The 20,377-nt window shown below is 37.7% G+C and overlaps 2 protein-coding genes across 13 annotated transcripts in view; one reads left to right on the top strand and one right to left on the bottom strand.

Moving 5' to 3' along the window:
* LOC128262233 (neural-cadherin) overlaps nucleotides 1-20,377 on the top strand; it is a 130,069-nt gene that overhangs the window by 12,974 nt on the left and 96,718 nt on the right. For 10 of the 12 annotated variants that reach the window (XM_052996371.1, XM_052996369.1, XM_052996367.1 and 7 more), the window contains exon 1: nucleotides 13,592-13,826. The exons of the other annotated variants lie outside the window; for them this stretch is intronic. The gene's annotated coding sequence lies outside the window, so the exon portion shown is untranslated. Of the gene's footprint in view, nucleotides 1-13,591; nucleotides 13,827-20,377 lie in introns of those variants that run through there. 12 annotated transcript variants of the gene reach the window in all.
* The window catches only part of LOC128262234 (AF4/FMR2 family member lilli), a 139,006-nt gene that overhangs the window by 93,721 nt on the left and 24,908 nt on the right, over nucleotides 1-20,377 (bottom strand).

Genomic DNA, 20,377 nt, shown 5'->3' with positions numbered 1-20,377 from the left:
AGATTGAATGAAGTCAATGAAAGAATCATTAATGAAATATTTAACATTTTTAATGATTAATAAATTCGTTATGAGGGAATGAATGGTTTTAAACTTTTTTTTAGTTTTGGTATTTAAAAAAAAATACACTTAACGTACTAATTAAATCTATGTTAAATATGACTTATTTAATTCATTAAATTATGACACTTTGTCAAACTCTAAAATCCCTGTCAATCCCCAAATTTTGTTATAAAAGTACTATCTTTAGTTGACAAATTACTTTATCAAATGCTAAGCTGGAGGGGAGAAAATATAGAAAAATAGTTTTTCTTTCGCCTAAGCGTTCGCTGGTATTGAAAGGGGAAGAAGAGTGTGGAGTGCTCGATACTCGATGGGCGGCAAAAGATAATGATTGTCTAGCTGGATGCCTGCTTAAGTGATGTGGTGGAAATGGGGGGTAAATGGCACTCATACATAATGATTATGGGGCCACTTTTCTCATAAAAATTCAAGCGGCAGCCCCACGATAATGATGCTGATGGAGGGATGGAATGGGATGCGAAATGCCACTGATGATGTCAAAACAAGCAACAAATTGGGTTCGACTAGCAAACACTTGTCATGAATTGAATCATTGATATTTTCCCTGATTACGCTCCACATCATAATCATTATATTTTATTATAGTAAACTTTTGGCTTTGTTTTATCAGCGAGGAAACAAACATATAAAAACACACAAGCGGTCCAGTAACAAAGGCAAATAGTCTGGGGGAAAATTCAGGAGATTCCCCCACTGTCTCGCTGATTTTCTTGGCATTTTAGCAAGAGTTGAATTTTGCCTTTGAAATGAGATGCCTGCCAAGCTTTCCGCCTTTTCAATCCTTTCCCAGACTTCCCTGGCCAGTCTGCAAAGTAGATTCGCTTTAATTCACTTTAATTTTATTAAACTAATTCAAGTGGCTCAATCTGAAAAGAGACAAATTTGAGAGCAAATTGTATTAACTTAAGTAATTGGGGAAGTTAGGATTGAGATAAGTTTTAATTGAAGCTGGTTAGCTTAAGCTAATTTAAATTTTTAACCAAATATTGCTGTTAAATCTGTTGTATAAATAAAATTGGGGGCCTTGAATTTATGACTAAGAACATCGTCATAATAAACCTAAAATTTTTCGGACTGACAATATTTAAGCAAAATAAAATACTTTGGTTTTAGCCTATGCTGTTAAAATTAAGCTTTTAGTAAAACCAAAATACTATAAATTTCAACAGTGCCTAGACTTATTCCACACTTACCCAATTAAAGCGTCCTAAATTCTTCGTCCAAATAAACCAAATAGAAATAAAGCATTTTTAATGCATTTTCCTTAATTCAAAATGTATTCCTCTGAACTAGTAATCCCCAAAATTAAATCAATAAATAGTAAATGTTTTTATTAATAGCCTGGCACAATCCATTTGCTGTTTAACTTTCGCCATTAATTTAATATTATTTTCCATTCGATGCCAGTTTGGCTTTGAACATTTTATTCCGCAAGCTGACCGCACGGGATTCGATTCAATTTGCCCCACACCGAGCGGACAATGCAATATGTTTATCAGTTTATTGATTTTCGAGGGTACAAACAAACAAACTCCCCTTGTGGAACCCATGTGTATCCATACACATGTGCAGCCGAATACTGGAATCTGAGGGAGAACTGGCCAAGACTTATGTCAAATGGCACAAGATCAAATATCCTGTGGCTAAAATGCGATTCAGTGATAAATGGGACGCACATGCGACATAGGGAGAGTACACACAAACAAAGTCGGGGTAGTGGGGCCAAAGGTTACCAAATGGGGTCGTTAGAATGCATACACACCAATCAATATGGTCACCATTTACCCGGGAAAACTCCTCCATTAGTCCAATTCTTTGGCTAGGATTTTCTCCACAGGTTCATGTTCGAGTTTGCGGTCGAAATTAAATTGCAATTTCCAACTGCCTTGGCCATTTTCATTTTTATGGCATTGGCACTGCAGCAGCCCCTCGTGAAAGCTTTGTTCGCAACTGCAGCTACGTGCAAAGTGCCGGTTTGAAACCGAAAACAAAAAGGAATAAGTTGGAGGGGAAATAGTTTTTTTCCACATCTAAATGGATAAATGGAATGGCCGGGTTACGATAGCTTCAGCTTGATACTCGAGTGTTCTCGGTTACCGTTGCGCTTAATGCATTTGATTTGCACTCGCTTGTGTCTGTTTCATCCATCTTTTTCTCTACTTGTCCACTTCTCAGCTTTTTTCATTACTACAAACTCTCCCACAAGGGAAAATAAGGTATTATTTTTTACCCTACACTAACTAGGTTTTATAAACTTTATCCAATAAAAATTTGCTAAGTTGTTGTTTATTTAATTATGCGTATGCGTAGTATGTTGTTGACAGATTGAAAACTTTAGAACCTAATCAGAATATATATCTTCCTCCATTATAGTAAGGGCATTAAAAGTCTATACTCTTTGCGAACTTTCTCTTCCTGTGTACTTCCCTTTTTTTTTTTAAGCAACTTTGTAACTTAACTAGGGTTCCATTCATTTAGCAATGTCAACAGTTGGCTGACCAGAGGCGTCGCCTTTGTTCATCTCTGTTCGAATGCCCGAATGAATGAGCGAATGCCCGACTGACTAACTGAGTGATTGAATGAATGCGCGTTTGGGTTTGGGTTCGTGTCAAGTGTCGCAAACAGCGGAAATCCAAAACCCAGTCACTTCGCTCACGCTGACTACTGACTTCTGACTGCTGACTACTGACCAACAAACTTACTGGCTGAGTAACTGAAATGAATGGAGAAATGGGCGTGCAAAATCTGTGAGCAAAGAAAAATGATACCATCCAAACTAACTGAAATGAAATTGATAAATGATGAGGCGAATGTTGCAGGAGAATCCAAGATACTGCTGCCCATCAATTGTTCGCAAGACAAAAAGCACGATGCAATCATTAAACATTTACTGCCGGCTACTAATTGCAATCGGGATAAGAGTTTTACACATATTCACAAAGCAATAGGATTAAGTGTGCCTTTTTAAAATTGGATTGTCCAATTTAATGAATATTCAAGTTACCTTAATATTTGATTATGTAAAATGTTATTCAATGGTTTAAGTTGGGTATTTTAAATGGATTTATCTAGATAAAAATATGAGTATTATGTATGATTTTTTAAAAGAAAAAATTGATAAAAGCCAGCTGCAAGTATTTTTTTTTTGTTCAGAACTGTTTGTGATACATACATACATATGTTCTTCTTATGAACCCCACTTGACTTTCAACAGCACCCGGGCCTGCAATTAATTTCACTTTCAATTTACTTTTAATTTCCCCATTTAACGGCCAATGTGTTGGGCGAGTTTGAAGGAAGCCCAATGCAAATTAATTTTAATTACCGTCATTTAGATAATCAAATGAACTTGACCGGAAAAAGGCCGGCAGTCGAAATGAAAAATTAGGCTCTGCCAACCCTCAAGTGAACTTAAAGTGTAGATGGAAATATTAAGTTCAAGCTGCTTTTAAGCTGCGACTACACTAGAAATCAATTAGGGCCTGCTCAATTATTTAGAACTCATTTGGAATCAACAACTTCCGCTCTGAACTTTCAATCCCAGCTGCTTAGCCTTTTTTCCACTCTCGTTTAAGCCCAAAAACTCAATAAATTATTTGGCTACCAATTTTTTTTTTAATTTAATGTTGTCGATAGGGCATTTTGCTTTGGCTTTAAAATTTATGCTAACTAAACTAATGAAATGCAAAACTTTTGCATCTTTTGCGAGACTCAGAAAGCATTTAAATCCACTTAAATAAATCCCCAGCGCTCCATTCTCTTGCCCTCCATATAGATTGAATAAAATAAACTCTGGAAACTTTTGGCTAATGCCTGGCTTTTCCTCCGTTTTACTCATATTGCGGGGGTAGGAAAACTTTTCCGCAAGTGAAGGGGAAAACAATAAACGTTTAAGTGGTCGCTCTTGTGTTTCCTATCTTTTTTTATAAGAATTTTTGGCAATTTGCCCCGCCAAAAGATATTAATAATTAATTCACTTGTATTTCTTAGTCGTCTCGAGTTCGTATCTTTTCTCTGTTAGTGATTCCATAAAAGCTTGGCACATAGTTTTTGCACTGCACTTTACATATATTGAACTATCCCCATCATGTGTCTGTGCTTGTGGCTCAAACAACAATTTTATTGCTTGCAAGGACTTCTCATTGCTGTTGCTGTGGTCTCCTTGGCATGTTCAAGTCAATCCTAGTTAATGCTTGTTATTGCTTTGTTGTTCCACAGCTGAAAGTCCCATCCTGTGTCTGGTTCCCATCCTGTTTGCCCCTCCCCGTATTGACCAGTTGACTTTTTCACAGATTTTTAACTTTTGGCCTTTCGGGTTAGAACCTATCAGCCATGTCCTTGGCATTTAAAAGTTGTGTGCACTGGCTTTTGGCGTTGACAAGAATTGATGCAATTCCAATCAGGATCAATGACAGGGAATAAAACATAAAAGAGAATATTGTTTGGGCAAACAAAAAAGTTCCAAGAAATTGCAAAAATTTAATAACTTTAACTGCAATTAATAATAATAATAATAACATTAGTTGCAACTAGTAACAAATATACAATAACGGAAATTGTATTATGCTTCACATAATGGAAACTTATATCCAGCATAAATAATATAAACTCGTTTTTCTTTGGTCTAGTGGAAATATAAAATTCAAATCATTTATGAACTAATAGGCATACAAAAAGCACTTGAATAAAAAGAGAATGTGAATGACAACCGACCAACGAAATGTATTCAGTGAACCAACTCCCAACAATAACATTTCAAATTGTTTATGGCCAATTCAAAATTTATTGAGCAATATTGCAATGGGCTTATGTTTCGCCGCAAAAACTAATTGTAAAATCGCAAAAAGACAGGGAGTAAATTAAAATGGATACAAAAACCCAACGAGAAAGCGGAAAAGCTCCTGTTGTTGGACGCAAATGAAATGCAGACACATAAATTACCAACAGACAAAAACGGAACGTGCGCATTGTCTGACATTGAAAACAGCAAAAAGTTGGCAAAATAAAAATATATGAGGGCAGAATCGTGCTCAAGTATCTCAGTTCTAATTTATTTGGTGTTTTTGGTCCACTCCAATGGGGTTTTTGCATGCGTCGGTCGCGACTGAAAGCAAAACTAAAACAGACCCTGGACAAAAGATGTGGACAGAGCTTAATTAGCAGAGTGAACCAGACACTTGAAACTTTCGGCTCTGGGTGGTCCTAAAGCCTCTGCAAATGCCATCAAGAACTCATTTCCGGCTGTGCGAAAGGCAAGTGAAACTTCCCACAGGATCGCCTGGAATTGCAACAAATTTGCAGCCATTAAATTATTAAATGGAGCGCAAATAAAACGCAGAGAAAAGGGAAAACAACTTCTTCCTGCCTAATCAAAAGTTGCCAACCCCAAACCGCAGTTCTCATCACTTGCTTTTAGTGTTGTCAACTAACATATTAAAATATTGATGAATATTTGTTTTTACAATAAAATAATGATATTTGAATTAAGGTCTTCCTCTTTTTTTTATAAAATAATTTTTATCTGTACCTTTTACTGACGAACAATGTGGTTTTTATGGTTTGTCCCTTATAAACCTATTTTCTTTAGTCCGTATATAAATAAAGGTTAGTTTTGCAATAATGTAATAAGCAAATAGTCAGTTCCTAAAAATATCAGCTTACTTCTTTCATATACCTTTAGACCCTTGAAAAAAAAGTTAGATTCGGCTAGAAAATAACTCAGTTGGCAACCCTGTTTATTTCCCTAGTTTTTCTGTATTTTCCCTATCTCTTTTTCCCCTCGAATTATGAGAGTTGTGTTGCTGCTGATTAACCTTGCCAGGATTTTTCAACGACAGTCCGGCAGCAAAATGTATCTGTAACTGGGCGTCTGCATTTCGTATTTGCATCTGCATGTGGGTGCCCCTACTTTAGCTAGTTCTTCTGCCAGCTCGTTCATTCTAATTGAGTTTATGAAGCCCATGACGTGCGGGGTTGAAAAAAGATTCACTCGCAACTCCCGGTGCCTTAGGTTTTTGCAGTTACCTCTCACTTGTCGGTCACATTGATGCATGGCATTTTAATAGAACGCCAACAGGAAAATGAAGATTAACTTGTTACTAAAGGGGAGGATTTATGGTTAGAGGGAGTGTTGGGAAAAAAAAGAGAACTGAAAATTGGTTGACAGCAAAGTGAAAATGCCTATGGCTTAAAGTTCTTAAATATTTTCTTGCAAATAAAAACAAACATCTACTTTCTAAGCAAACTTTATTCCAACTTTACCAACTTAAGTGTCTGGCTCTTAAGCAAAACCAATTTGATTACCATTTATATATAATGCGCTATAATGTAATATGATGTGTAAACAATAAGCCTGGCATTAGGACGAATACGCTTTCCACTTTCCCCACCCAAATCGAAGCTCGGAAAAACTTTGACTAAGCCGCAATACAACCTCAAGATGCCGGCCAGAGATGAAAATCAATTTCCACAACTAAACTGAATTTTGCCAAGAGATGTCCACAATACGATTCGAATACCGACAGGCAAGAAGACTCATCGTTAGAAGTCGAGTTAGAAGGAAGAGGAAAAAGACTTCTTCCTGTTTGGTTGGGTTTGCTTTCTGTCGATTTTTTTTAATATATTTCCCATGCCTTTGCTGCATTGGAAAAAGTTTATCGCAGAGCAAAAATCTATTAAGAAAGTTTTGCCACAACGCAGCAGTTTGGTTATGGTTTTTGTTTTCTTGGCCGCGCTAGAAAACTGTAGAAGTTGCACTTGGCTTTATGAGTAAGTTGTGCTCTGGATTTGGGATCTGGTCCGGTGTTTGTGGATAAGTGTTAGCGATAGGCCAACGAAACCTCGGGTACAACACTTCGGGATCCCCGGGACTCCACTTTGCTTGAAGTTCAGTCGGCTGGGCTGCTGCCAAGTTGCCAAATTAGTTTTCCATTGTGCATTGACATAATTTTCCCTCGAGCATGTTGCTCGCAATTTGTTTTCATCATTTTCCCGCAGGCATTCGCACAGTGCGCTATTGAGTTTTAATTAACAAAGTTGCCGGAGACAAAAGGCGCTTTGTAGTTATAATTTAATTTGCACATTTCTAAAACGCTATTTCGCTACTTGCCGAATCCTTCATCAATGCCACCCATATCAACTGTCGGTATATGTTGGTGTCGCCCCTAATAGACCCCTAAAAATTGAGCATGCATCTTAGGAATTGAAAACGTTTGGGTGGTGGTGCCCCTGAAAGTCTGTGGAAAGTGCTTTGAGAAATTGCTTAATGCGCTCACAGCGTGAGGGAAAAATACCGGGGAAATAAAAGCACCAAATAAATGGCAAGGAAAACTTTAGATACTGCATTGCTTTTATTTGGATTTCTTTAAAGTTTTTCTCACTCGTTTTTATATCCCTCGCTTCCTGTGCAGAAGCTTCTGCTGATGCGTGTAAACTTTGGCATTCGCGCAAAATTTAACAGACAAGCTGAAAAATGAAGGGGAAAATGGAAAAAGGAAGAGACAGAGTGCAAACCTTGAACTCGCCTTCAGAAAAGACAGCTTCAGAGTTCCACAAATTTTATGATATTTTTATATGCTCTAAAAGCGGGAAGTAATGACTCATGGGGTGAACTTGTTGTAATTTTGTCGCAAATTAGGCGAATAAAAACTGGTTTTATGTTCCACATATTCACTTTTCACTTAAACAAATTCATTAAAGTCAAAAGTTTATGATGGCATTTTTAAGCTTTCCTGAATTTAAAGTTAAATTACATCCATACATATAGTTAATCAATTTTAGATTCAATAAACAGTTTTTATTGACTTTTCAAGTTAATTAAAGCTACCGAAAAGTCTAAAACAAAATATCTCATTTAAAATGATTAGTTTTCTATAAATTTGCATATATAATTCTAGTTGATAAGCCTAATTTCAATTTATTTTATTTATTTATCTACAAGTCTTGAATTTTATGATTTAAAGCAAAAGTTACCTCAAAGGGAATCTGATATTCGGGACACCTATTATGTCTTATGCGTTTTAGATTTTAGCTGCCATTTTTACTAAGGTTTTTCCAATAAATGCTTATCTAGCCAGACACTTTGACAGCTAACAAGGGCTCCAAATCCGGAAGCTTTAAAGAACATAATCAATCGAATAAAATATTTTAAAGTAGAGTGTAGCATTAACAAAATGTGCCACCGAATTGTGACACTTGGGCCACCAAATTTGTTGGCCAAAGGGGGAAGTAGTCAAGATCTGGTTTGAATTCCCGTACTCAAAATCCAGGACAGGGGTGTAAGGAAATTGCAGGACATGTACGTGACTTGGTTCGAGTGTTAAGCCACAAAAACGGGCGAAGAAGTGATGTAAAAACAGCAGGATGTCTGCATGACCTCGGTCAGTGATGTCCACTTTAATATAGCCATATCTGTTGTTTTTAAATATCAATATTAAAATTACAAAGTCAATAAAGGAGGAAGGTGCTTACTTAGTGTTGCAATTTAAAATCACATTTCTATTTATTGAACAGCTTAACGGGATTTGCTTGTTTTTTAGAACTAACTTTTAAAAATTACTCGATTGGAGACGTTTAATGATTCATTGATAGATTGTTCCATTTTATATTTTATGACCCTTTTTTTTTAGTTTAGTAGCCGAATATGGCTTTTAGATATTTATAAGCTAATTTCCTTGTCCCCCAGTGAGCATCACTGTCTCCCGCCTTTTCTCGCTCCTTCGAGTGGTTGTTTGGTCCCTCGCCGTTTGTTTGCCCGTCGTAGAGTGTTCAGCTGATGACGGTTCCTGCCTGCCTGCCTGGTTTTCTGAATGTTGAGCGAGGTCCTTAGCGATGAGACGAGATACAGGACATGCCAGACGCCGCCGTCGGACTGGTCAGAAATGTGTCTCAACTGGTAACAGGGCCAGACATCATGGGCGAACCAAAAGTGCGGGGTATAACACGGCTACGAGTTGTTTTCGCAAAGGAAGTTAAATGTTTTAATGCAAAGTTGAAATGTTCAGACACACAGAATGACAAGAGAGATGCAAGCAAAAGTCGGAACACAATGAATAATTAAATGATAAACAAATCTAACCAAAAATGTACAAAAAGTATCAGATCAACTTCTCAACAGCTAGAATATCAGTTAAAAAAAAGAAAACAGTTAGTCAATCATATAAAATGCAAATACGTCTTTAAGTTTGCTTGATATAATATATATTAACATATAACACACATATATAAATTGATTTCGGAAACAATTAATTAAAGATTTTTAACCAGCATTTGGTATTAAAATACATGATCAAATGATCAATAAAACAAAATCCTAATGGTGTGCTACATAATATTTTATTTTTATAATTTTAATAATAAATTTCTCACCAATTTACGACCTTTTCCGCGTTAAGAATAAAGCTATTCCGAACTAGTTGCTACTTTTAAATACTTTTCACCGGCATTTCCCCCCTCAGTTTTCCCCTTGAACAGTTTTAAGATCTTTTTCATTTAGTCTCCCACGCGTTATAATTGCCTCTTCCCTTACGTATCGTTGAGAGAACATAAATTAGTGACAAATTCATTGATATCGTCACATATCGAGTGTCAGGGAGTGCCCGGCAGGTCCTTCGATGACTAATGAAGCGCTGACAAATGAAACAAATGTCACAACAGAGCGATAAATGAAACGCACTAAACTGGAATTGTTGCGACATAAAAATGCACTAAAAAGAGCGGAACAAAGAAGTGGCAGATGTTGACGAAAGACAAACTACTGCAGCATTGATCATTGAGTTTGAGTTTTGTTTCGGGGTTCCTGATCCCAGACCCTATAATTATATTTAAAGCCGCAACCGCACAAAAAGATGCTGGTCCGCCCAGCCAATATAATGTCATCATCATTACAAACCCGGACATGTTTCCCATATGGATGAGCGGGATTAAGAACTTTCTGATAAAGTCAAAACAATAAAAATTTAAAAAAAAGCCAGAGCGTGTGCGCATGCGTGGCCTCTGTCATTTTACAATCCCCATTCCCGCCGAGAGGTCAACTGATCACAACGAAATTGAACCTTTTATGAGGGCGAAGGCGTCTCACTTTTGTCTGCCCATATGCTCTTCTTTGTTTTTCAAAAATTTCCAGGGGAATAACTCATAAAGCAAACATGTGCCGACAATGTGTGGCCAAATGTTGGAACAGCAAAAAGGAAGTGATGAGCTGGGGAGGATATCTCAGCCCAGAGACACGAGACAACTTGAGAACCTTTTAATTGGCGCGAGGTGCGATGCGGTTCGCATCCAATCCGATACAATCCAATCAATTTTTATCGAACACGCGATGCAATCAGGAGTGAAAAGCAACTATATGGCGATGCCGCCTCTCGCCTCGATTTATGGAATTTTAATGACCGAAATTATGCCGAAGGAAAGCATAAAGTATCGCACAAGAGTCAACAAGAGTGGCAAAAAAGTCTGATGCTGATGGTATGAGACCACAGTCAATGTAAACATTTTCGGTTAGATTTTTTGTTTATTTTATTTGCCCTTACTCTAATAAAAAAAACAACCGAACGCGCTATGAATATGAAATTTGGTGAAAATATTCAGCGAACGCCTCTTAATATGAATACAAAAGTATAAAAAAGAAATTGTGAGAAGATGAAAATTTGATGAATTTTGCTGAGTTCCGTTTCAGAATAGTGTATTATTTTGGGAGCAGGCTGGACAACTTTTTTGCCTTAAATAAATATAAAAGTGTCTAGACGAGGATTTATGTTCAGAAACGGAGGCTAATCCGTTGGGAATACAGTTGGTTCAAAACCTTATAAATTTAAATAAATGTTTTTTTTTGGCTTTGTTAAAGATTTAGAGAAATTTAAATAGGAACTTCTATAAGCAGAAAGGGGGAAACCAAATTCCTGTAATTACTAATTCAAATTTGAGCCAAAAATGTTTAACGCACTTTTCGTGTAAGCGATCCAACCGCTGAGCTTTCATTTTATGCCCCTTTCCGCTTACCTGAAGCCACCTGTCAACGGCATCGTCAACAAAATCACCATCGTCATTATTATCATCACTTCCCACCATCTTTTCGGGCTTTTCGAGTTGTCGCTTTAAATCCGACTCTCCTGCTTAATTAATTGGCCTTCTTTTTGAATTTGAAATTAAAGCTGCCTTTACTCTGTCCATTTGGTTTTCCCTTTTCCCTTAGTTTTCCCGCCCATTTTCCCGACCATTTTCTTTCGCCCTTCCCTACTTTCACCCCCTCTTTCACGCATTACTGCCTGCTTAATTACGGAAATTCGTGGGGGCCACCTTATCCGGGGTTTCTTACCACCCGAAGAATTGCATTTGCCAAATGTCTGCAAAATTGTGAACCCCCTTTCTCGCTCTTTTTCTCTCATATCCTCTCTCTTTTCTTTTTTTGTTTTTTTCTTTTTTTTTTGTAATATTTGGTAGGGGCTGTGTTCCGTTTCCGTTGCGTTCCGCGACCGCTCCTTGGATATAACATCTCAAAGGTTCCACTCAGAATTCCGTTTGCTGGCTTCGCGTTCGGTGTGTTTTTGAAATTGTAGCTCCGCATTGGCTGTATTCAATTCCAATTGGAAACGCGTAACGGTAACTTGAAGAACTTTCTTTGTATGGGTGCGCGTGTGAGTGTGTGCGTGTGTTTGTAATTTGTTCTTTGTGTTTGTAGTTTTCCCATAGAGTTGTAAACAACGCAGACTCTCTAAGTCCAAAAAGGCAATTTTCGTGGGGTTTTTCTTCGTTTTTCCTGCATTTCCCACTTGACGTGTTCCCATTTTGCTGCTCTCCGCTTTTTCCCCCTCTTTTTACCCTCGATCATATGGCGCGCATTTTGCGTGCTTCCTTCCTTTTTCTTAAGTTTTTTGGTTTTTTCTTCCTATTTTTTCTCGCGCTTTTTTTTTTGTTTTTGGCCAACTTCCTGTTGCGTCCTTTTGCGAACTTCAGGGCATTTATTGTGCGCACAACTGTCGGGCTCAACCTTAAATAACCGTATATTGCTGGCAAATAATTTTCGTCGTCGTGTGCAGTCAAATGCAAATTTCATTTTATTTTCTTATTCATGCAAAATGAGTATTTATGACTCTTGCACTGCTTTTGCCTCTTGCAGTTTTGATTTATTCTACTTGACTTTATTTTTATGATGGGTCCTAAAGTTGGGTGTGTCGCGAATTTCTGGACGAAGTGGGTGGGAATGTTTAGAAATTGCCAAAGCGAGTTTTAAATTTGATTGGTTACGGTAGCTGCTTCGTTTTATTACTACAGGAAAGCTTTTTTTGATCGTGCAACACAAGCAAGTTTATGAGTACTATTGAAGAACATTGCACAAATAAAAAAAAATACTTAAGAATGACAATTTATTAGGAAATCTAACGTTTTATTTTAAATTGATTTGGATAACAACTTAAAACTATCAATTAATAATATTTATAAGGCGTAGACAAAAATTCTTTGGTTATTAGATTATTATTGCGTTTTCATTTAAAAATTATAAAATACCACTTAATAACAAACTGTTAAATAGCCCTGCTCATGTTTTTAAGCCGTCTACCTAAATAACTTCAAACTTTCTACAAAACCCTTAAAAAGTTTACAAGCCCCCAACCAAAAACTCATCACTCGAGCATCACTTGCCCAAAAAAATCCCATCGAAATAGTGTAAAAAACATAACGCACGTAACGGAAACCCATGCAACTACAGGATATTACACAAATACAGATAAACAGCAACACCTATTGGCCAGAAAAACGAGAAGAGAGTCGGGGAAAAGTTGGCTTAGAGGTTAGCTATAAACGAAACGTAGGAAGCCAGGAAGTTCCAACTGCGGTTGTGAAGGAGATGGAATCTGTAGGCTCACAGTTTTGGATGGGATGCAAAAACATATGATTCGGCGAGAGACAGTTTTCCTTTCTCTCCGGCTTTCTCAGACAGGGTTTTCCCTGCTCTCTGATGGATTTTCCTGCTGTCTCTCTGCTCCTGAACAACTTTCTCTCTCTCTGCGCCCACTCACTTAACAGGAGAATTGTGCCTCTCTGCAGCGCTGCTTTCACATGTTTTTTTGGTGGTGGAAAACTCGGTCGGCCTAGACATCTCGCTCTCCCATCAGTTGTGAGGACTTTTCCAATATGCTCTGGGCTCATTGTGTCGATTGAGTTGCTCGTGGAAGGACGACGACAACGGCGGTGTCTCCAGTTTTTGAGTTTCGGTTCGGTCCGCGCCAAAGGATATACAGACCCACACACACCAACATTGCTACCGCCCACCACCCCCCGAATACATAGGCGCAGTGAAAAATTCTATACGTTTGCTGTGTCTGTGTGCGTGTCTCGCGTCGCGTGTTCGAGTGCGTGTGTGTGTGAAATGGGCACAGCGAAAATAATTTAAATAAATTCGGAAAAGTCCAACAAGAAAGTTATTGAAAAATTCTTTTTCCTTAAAAATCTCTATAAAAGAAATAAATTTAAAAAAGAAATTACAACATATACCACAAAAGAAAATATATATATATATATATATATATATATCCATGTGTGTGCCAGTGTCCAAAGTGCAAAAGTGTTGATTGAAACTAAAACCAAATAAAACGTAAAGCTAACCGGGTCTTAAGTCCCAAAGAGATTATTGTAGTAAAAACACAAGCACTTGTTAAAAATCAATAAATGGGATTAGTAGCCGAAGTTTAAAATAAAAAGAAAAAACGGAAAAGGAAATCGAGGAAGGAACACCAAAACATAAAGTAAGCACAAATTTACAAATTCGAAACTAAGTTTGTGAACGTTAAATATGGTTTATGTGAAAAACAATAAAAACCTGAAATAATTTTAAGAGCGGAAAAAAATTCCATGATAAGATAATTTTAAAAACAAAGAAGTTTATGCAAAAAAACAAGCTTGTGAAGATTACAAAGATTTTATTTTAGTGATTTTTGATTAAAGAAATTTTTTATTTTACTTTGATTTTTAAACAATTACACTTGATTTTGGTTTCGTTGGTTGAGTGTGTGTGTGTGTGTGTGCTGGAACATTTGAGGTTAACACACCTTAGAATATACATACACGCCCCACACACACACACACACACACACACACACCAATATAGGGAGAGAGGAGCCCCAGCCCGAGAAGCCGCTGGGCTCTTGTGCTCCTGTGCGTATGCAGCAGTTTCTTTTTAGCCCGAGCTCCCGCTCCGTTTTTGGGGAGCATGAAAAATCGATCGAATCCTTGTTCCCCTCCCGTCTGAAGCTACAATTATGTTCTGCCCCTTCCCCCAACAAAAAAATAAGGAAAACAGTGGCGGCCGCTTATCAGCAAAAATACGAACTCGTAGTACTCCAACATAGTTTCCCTGTAGGAAAATTTGCAGGACTCTGCAGAGTGAGTTTTGTGTTTTCTGGGGGGTTGGTTTTTCGCAGAGAGAGAGCATGGAAGTTCTCTGGGCTTTGCAGATTTTCCACCAACTCTCTCAATATGCAGAGAGTTGTGCTCCTCTCTTGGATTGCCGCCATGTGGGCTGCACTTGTTCCTCGGCACTTTGCTTTCACTGCGCCTTTCTTGCCGGCTTCCTAGTCTCCGCTTTCATGTTTGCTTTGTCGCGATGGCTTGGGAAAAAAGCTATGAAGGGTGAATCAAAAGAAATATGCTTAAATGCGACTCGGGGAAAAGAAAGAACAGCTTTGGGATACTTTATCTGCCAGATAGAGGATATCGCAAAAAAATGTGAGAGTTTTTATGAGTTATAACACAATACTCAATAAGATATAAGCCATTTCTGATAGTTTTATCAAAATAATTATTCAAATCTTGCTTAGCCCATTCTTAGAAACAAATTCCATAAACTTATTTATAGTGTTTCCTAAAATTGCAAACATTTTTTAGTGCCGTTCGCAACCTTTTGATTGTCTATAATCACTTTTATTACAGAAACTCAAATCTCATTTCAAAATATTATGACCAGTCTCTTGGATTTTTCAACGAACCTTTCTCACATATTAAGCGCGAAATTGCCTACACGAAAATATTTCCATTTTATTGAAAAAGATTAAAAACTAATCACTATAATTTGTCAGTCAATAATAACAGCTATAATTTGCAGGAAACAAGCAAACTATAATCTAGCAATTTGCGGGCAATAATGTAATCAGTAAATTGCGTCTACACTTTTGACGTCCAAACAAAAAAACCCAAGACCGAAAGCTCAAAGCGGTCCGAAGATGCTACACAATTCGGAAAAAATTAAATAAGAGGAAAAAATAAATATGAGTATAAATCTACGTGCCAGTCAGAAAAATAATAAAACCCCGTCTGGTCGAAAGAGTTTTTTTTGAGCAAAGTGTGGCAATAGCGATTCAACAAAATGAATGAACTGTGGATAGAAAGTGGTAATAAATGGAAGAGTTGTAATTGCAATGTAAACAAAAAGAAACCAAAAATTCCTTAACTTGTAACATTTAAAACTTTATGTAAAAACGAATAATTTGCATTCTAAAATTAGAAATAACGAAAAGTAAATGAATCCTTTTCAGATTAAAACCACATTTTATACTTTAACAGACGAAATTTAAAATCAAAAAAATCATTCTTTTGCGAGTACTCAAAATTCTGTAAAAGAGCTAACGAGGACTCCAAAATATTTCTTAAAGATATTTGAGCCATTTTAGCCCACTGCCTACCACTTTGCAATCGACAGCGTCGATGTTATCGCCTTGGCTCAGGCCAAAATCGAAGAAAAGACTCTGAATACGAAGACGAAGCGACGGTGACGTTGACTTTCGACTGTGGGAATTGTAAGAGGAGCAGCAAGAAGATGCTTGCCACCTTAAAAGCCCCAGACAGCCTCAAAGAGTTCTTGGCCGAGTCAATATAATTGACTTATCTGCGCTGCATTGTTCTTGCCTTTTGGGGCCAAGACGAGTTGCTGTTGTCGTTGTCGTTGTTGCTTTTGTGGCCATGGCTTAGCCTTTTTGTTGCTATTGGCCCGAAGAAGAGGTTGGCTCCCTTCTGCGGTTGGGCTTTTGAACATAATGAAGCTCGCTGGCCTCGTATTTGACTTATTGCGGTCGAAACGCGCCGCCGTCGAAGATTCATTGATCGATGGCGACGGCGGCGAGAGAAGCGAAAAAAGCACGTGAAATATTGGACTTTTAGGAAGGTGGATATAGAAAATGCGACGGGGGGCCCCTGGTCAATAACTATTGAGATTGATTGAGATTGCTTTGCGGTTAAATTGAAAGCAAGGCAAAGCAGCAAACTTTTTCTGTTTATGCAAAAGTAAAAATAAATACAAAGGTTCGTTTGAGATTGGCAACTTCCTTTTGCGTAGAGCATTTTCAATTAATTTTTTTCGGCACCTTTGCCGCCAGCAAGCATGGCAAAAGGTCTCAAATTATTAATCTCAACCTCAATTTCCGTTTGATGCAATTTTCCACTCAAGCGACAAGTCAAAAGCAATTTATTTGAGCCCTAACCCTGGAGAACTGGCGTCTCAACGCACGTCTTCGCCAGCATTCGATGTGCACAACAATTTCCTTAATGCCCAATGTTTGCATTCTTTGAGTTGCAGCAAAGCGAATGGTGAAATTGAGAATTTCAAGCGCTCAATGAATTTGCATGGCTCGCATTCGTGTGTGGCAAATATTTAAACAATTTCTCATTTATTATACTTTTGTTGAAGCTGCTCGAATTTTAATTTGTGTCTGTCTCCTTTGAAACGTTCGAAGCTGGGGCTTCAGTAAAAGGGGTTGGACCTTAAGTGAATATTCGTTTTTCAGGGGAGTGGTAAAAATTCGTAATAATTTTGTTATAAATAATTTGTTTTATTTTTTTAATATATTTATTATTGCCAATTAAGGCCGATATTCTTGGAGGTTATATGAAATTCAGTTTAAAACATCTGAGTTAAAGAAACATAATTTTAATATAAAATATATTTCAATTTTTTGTAGCTCTACCTAAATGTACAGACTTCTTTTCTCTTTCATCCGAAACCCCCCTCGAGATGTCACTACCTACGCCTCTGCCCAATATATCTTCTTCGGTTCGGGGTCTTTGTGAACTTATTTTTGCCGGCTCCAGGCCAACGCCTTGTGGTCTCTTTGAGACAGGGCAAAAACGAAACGAAATGAAATCTTTATGAATGAAATTTCTTCTTAATGCATTCGTCTCGGCGGGCCAACATGTGAGCAGCATGTGTGAGACTTATGATGATGACTGCAATGAGGAGGAAGGGTCAAACTTGGGCAGTCCTGAATGCCACTTGGAAATATTGACGTTCAGCATTTGTGTGCATGCCCATGCCCCTTTTCTTTAATTGAGCCTCACTGTCCTCCGTTTGAGTGGCAATGCAGAATATGTCATTTCTAATGGAATTTTCAGGCCGCATAAATATGCAAGCAACTTCCGACCGAGGGCGGCGGAAAATTTGTATAAATGCAAGCGAAGGCCTCGTGCATAAAAGAGTCGCAACCCCGATTTCCATTATGCCGCTGCTTGTCCATATTTTACGCTGCATTCCGTTGCTAATTGAGGACAATTAAAATTTATTAGCTGGCAACAGCAATTAAATGCAGACACCCCGTCAGCGAACAAGAGATTTTATAATGCTTTACGATAAAATTAAAAAACTAAAATGTAAAAAATAGTTAAATGCTTTTAACTGGGGACTCATTAGTAAGAGGTCCATATTTAATTATTGTTTTTTTATTGATGATGATATATGTAGTTGCATAAATAAATAAATTACACATATTTGTTTGGTATGGGGATACAAATTTTAGGGATTTGCAAAGATTCATTTGTTTTCTTTCATAATATCCAAAATGGTAACAAACAAGAGCCAAGCATTCCAAATAACAAGATTAAAACGAGCATAGAACTAATTTTGCCATAGATCTTCCCTGTCATGACTTGAACAAATAATGTTTCTGTCGGATGTCAAGTATCTCGGCTACTCTGGCATCCATCAGCCCTTTGAGGGCTAAGCTTATAACTCTAATAAGCTTACATCAACTCATATTCTGAATAATTGCATTTGCTACGGAACTGTAGGGCAACCAGTAGGGTCAAAACAACCACCCACTACCACTCCCACGTCCACTTGACAATCAATCAATCTTAAGTGGAGAGCTGCAGAGCGAAATCCAACGAGATCTGTATATAGAGAAATATTGAGGGGGGCATTAGCTGCTAATCTGCATACTGTGTCAAACGGCGATGGCGGGATGCACTGGGTTAGTTTATTTTTTGCCAAGTGGCACTTGCAACAAATTGGAGATGAAGCCACAGCTGCGGGTGGCAAATAAAAAAGCTGACTGGAAGATGGGGCTTTCATTTAACCAGAGGACGAGCTCCTAAATCTTCTGGCAACTTTTTGCCGCACTGCAGCAGCAGCAGCAGCAGCGGCAGCGGCAACGGCAGCGGCAACAAAAACAATGGAAAATCAATAGGAATTGCAACCCCAAGCAGAAATCATAGTCTGTGATCCGATGTCTCGGGTCGGGTGATTGCCCTCTTTGCCGGTTGCTGCGGTTGCTCTCCGTCCGCTGAATGAATCCCGCTCCCTCGTCCGCCTCCCCTTCCCTCCCCTCCGCTCCACTGAATCCCCTGCCCATGCGGCCATCCACTTCCTCATTTGACAACAGTTCCGGCATCGTCTGCTTGTGAGTGTGTGTGCGAGTGTGTGCGAGAGTGTGTGCCAGGGATATTTATGTGTGTGCGCTCGCGCATCGTATCCTTTTTATTGCACAAAAGCAGGGATACACTCGAAAAAGAGAGCGTAAAATTGCAAATTAAACAAAAATTAACTCTAATATTTTGTAAAAGTTTATAATTCTTCAAATAAAAAAAAAAACAAAATGAAGTCAATAAACGTGTTAGAAATATGCCAAACCAAAATCTTATTCTTATTCTTAAACTTTGAGACACAATTTCTTAAAAGAGTATCTCTTCAACGTTCTTGTTTTATATAAATGAAACGAAATGTAGTTTTTGAAGAAATAATTATTTTGGTAGACAAAGTAATATTATAAACTTTTTTTTAAAACATATGTGGATGTGTAGCCTTTTTGATCCCCAATTGTTCAAGAAATCTAAGTTGTCCTCTCCTTTAAAAACTACTTATTGCTCTCATAATCTACAAATCTTTCTTATTTTCTTCTATAATAGTTTTCACCTAAAGAGACTAAGGAACTCTAAGCTCTAAAAACTTTTTTTTTGAGTGCTTGAACGGAATAGGACAGACTTTTCAGGGGTGGGAAGCTGAGGGTGGTGACGACAAATGGCAGAAAAAAAAGTGGGAAAGGAGCGGCGTGTGCGGCAATACTTGTGACAAATCTGCAGGAATACAAAAAAAAATGCAGATGTATGAACACGGGGGGTGATCCACAATTCACATGCAGGAAAAATAAATGTACGAAACCGGGCGCTATAAAAATGTAAAATTCATTCAAGGCAGTCGCAGCAACAACAAAAGAAGAGCAGAAGACGATACGCGACAGCAACAACGTGACTGCGCATAAATACGTGAAAGAACAAAGAGAAAGGATGGAGAAAGGGAAAACAGAGATATAGATTGGAGCGGTGGAAAATACCAGACAACGGAAATCGATAAAGCGTTCAGGATATATAACAAATATCTCCCAAACACAAATATAATAGAAATATTTACTACACAGCACTGTTCAGAGAAGTCGCCATTAATAACAAAAATAAACCTTTAAAATATGAATAACTAGCTGATTCTAGAAATTAACATAAGCACACATATTGCAACGAATAGTATTGTTATTGTATTTTAGAGTTTCGTTTTTTTATGATTTAAGCGGATTAGCCAAAATTCTACATATACCTTGTTATTTATTTGCATATTAAATGTTATTTTAGCACTAACTAGAAATGAATTTTCGCATTTCAGATTTATTGTTTTTTTTAAATTTCCGGACACACCTTTTTCAATCGATAAGCACAAACCCCCGGACTAACATCTTCCCTAAGGTGTTATTCTCGGATCTGGTATTTATTTAGGTGTTCCAATTGCCGTATTTATCCCCACTTGGGACGCTTAAAAACATTTACACCACGCTTTTATTGTTTTAGCGGAATGGAAATGCTTTCCAATTAATTCTCGTCCCCATTTGCCCATTTATGCAGCGGATTGTGTCTCAATTTAATTAGTGTTCGAGGCTTTTGGGCTTTGAAATGTGGCACACACAGTTGATTCCATAAAATAAACGACAGACAATTACACACGGGCGTGAATTCCGTGGCAGCGAACAAATGCAAATATTTAACCTTG

Source organism: Drosophila gunungcola, unplaced genomic scaffold, assembly GCF_025200985.1.
Source record: "Drosophila gunungcola strain Sukarami unplaced genomic scaffold, Dgunungcola_SK_2 000001F, whole genome shotgun sequence".
Classification (NCBI taxonomy): Eukaryota; Metazoa; Arthropoda; class Insecta; order Diptera; family Drosophilidae; genus Drosophila; species Drosophila gunungcola.
The sequence above is the reverse complement of the archived record's forward strand: the minus strand, read 5'-3'. Positions and strand labels throughout refer to the sequence as shown.